This window comes from Corvus brachyrhynchos, unplaced genomic scaffold (genome assembly GCF_000691975.1).
Source record: "Corvus brachyrhynchos isolate BGI_N302 unplaced genomic scaffold, ASM69197v1 scaffold331, whole genome shotgun sequence".
NCBI lineage: Eukaryota > Metazoa > Chordata > Aves > Passeriformes > Corvidae > Corvus > Corvus brachyrhynchos.
Genome location: NW_008237229.1, coordinates 6,817,907 through 6,819,836, shown reverse-complemented (window position 1 = coordinate 6,819,836; position 1,930 = coordinate 6,817,907). Strand labels below are relative to the sequence as shown.

At 46.9% G+C, this 1,930-nt stretch overlaps 1 long non-coding RNA gene across 1 annotated transcript; it reads left to right on the top strand.

Moving 5' to 3' along the window:
- Positions 1-590: 590 nt before the first annotated feature.
- Positions 591-1,622, top strand: LOC108445477. Its single transcript, XR_001860350.1, has 2 exons — positions 591-1,188; positions 1,241-1,622. It is a non-coding gene; the product is annotated as an uncharacterized LOC108445477 (long non-coding RNA).
- Positions 1,623-1,930: the final 308 nt, after the last annotated feature.

Sequence of the window (1,930 nt, the reverse complement as noted above, 5' to 3'; positions counted from 1 at the left end):
AAAAAAGAACAACGAACGAGTGAAGAAGGGGAAGAAGGGAACGAGAAAAAAAGAGCAACGAACGAGTGAAGGGATTAAACGGGAAGAAGGGAATGAGAAAAAAAGAGCAATGAACGAGTGAAGCAGGGGGAAGAAGGGAACAAGAAAAAAAGAGCAACGAACGAGTGAAGAAGGGGAAGAAGGGAACGAGAAAAAAAGAGCAACGAACGAGTGAAGAAGGGGAAGAAGGGAACGAGAAAAAAAGAGCAACGAACGAGTGAAGAAGGGGAAGAAGGGAACGAGAAAAAAAGAGCAACGAACGAGTGAAGAAGGGGAAGAAGGGAACGAGAAAAAAAGAGCAACGAACGAGTGAAGAAGGGGAAGAAGGGAACGAGAAAAAAAGAGCAACGAACGAGTGAAGAAGGGGAAGAAGGGAACGAGAAAAAAAGAGCAACGAACGAGTGAAGAAGGGGAAGAAGGGAACGAGAAAAAAAGAGCAACGAACGAGTGAAGAAGGGGAAGAAGGGAACGAGAAAAAAAGAGCAACGAACGAGTGAAGAAGGGGAAGAAGGGAACGAGAAAAAAAGAGCAACGAACGAGTGAAGAAGGGGAAGAAGGGAACGAGAAAAAAAGAGCAACGAACGAGTGAAGAAGGGGAAGAAGGGAACGAGAAAAAAAGAGCAACGAACGAGTGAAGAAGGGGAAGAAGGGAACGAGAAAAAAAGAGCAACGAACGAGTGAAGAAGGGGAAGAAGGGAACGAGAAAAAAAGAGCAGCGAACAAGTGAAGGGATAAATGGGAAAGAAGGGAACAAAAAAAGAGCAACAAACGAGTGCAGGAAAAAGGGGGAAGAAGGGAACGGAAAAAAAAGAGGAACGAACGAGTGAAGGGAAAAGGGGGAAGAAGGGGGGAAGAAAGGAACGAGAAAAAAAGAGCAACGAACGAGTGAAGGGAAAAGGGGGAAGAAGGGAACGAGAAAAAAGAGCACAGCGAACGAGTGAAGGGATAAATGGGGAAGAAGGGAACGAGAAAAAAAGAGTAACAAACACGTTAAGAAGGGGAAGAAGGGAATGAGAAAAAAAGAGCAACGAAGGAGTGAAGGGATAAATGGGGAAGAAGGGAACGAGAAAAAAGCAACGAATGATTGAAGGGAAAAGGGAGAAGAAGGGAACGAGAAAAAAAGGGCAACGAACGAGTGAAGGAAATAAGGTTGAGGAAGGGAAGAAGAGAGAGCGCAACAAACGAGTGTGGGGTATAAAAGGGGAAGAAGGGAACGAGAAAGAGAGCACAACGAACGAGTGCGGGTAAAAACGGTGGAAGAAGGGAACGAGAAATTGAGCGCAGCGAAGGAGTGCGGGGGAAAAAAGGGGAGAAGGGAACGAGAAATCGCAACGAACAAGTGTGGTTGAAAAATGGGGGCAAAGGGAACAAGAAATAGAGCGCAACGAAGGAGTGAAGGGAAAAAAGGGAAGAAGGGAAGGAGAAAGAGAGTGCAACAAACGAGTGCGGGGGATAAAGGGGGAACAGAGCGCAACGAGAAAGACAGTGCAACGAACGAGTGAAGGGAAAACGTTAGAAGAACGGAATGAGAAAGAGAGTGCAACAAATGAGTGCGGGGAAAAAGGGGAAGACGGGAACGAGAAGGATTGTGCAACGAACGAGTGTGGGTGAAGGAGTGGGAAGAAGGGAACGAGAAAGAGAGTGCAACAAATGAGTGCGGGGGAAAACGGGGAAGAACGGAATGAGAAAGAGAGCACAATGAAAGAGTGCATGGGAAAAAGGGGTAAGAAGGGAACGAGAAAGTGAGGGCAACGAACCAGTGCGTGTAAAAATGGGGGAAGAAGGGAACGAGAAAGAGAGCGCAGCAAGCGAGTGCAAGGGAAAAAAGGGGAAGAAGGGAACGAGGAAGAGAGCGCTAAGAAAGAGTGCTGGGGAGAAAGGGGGAAGAAGG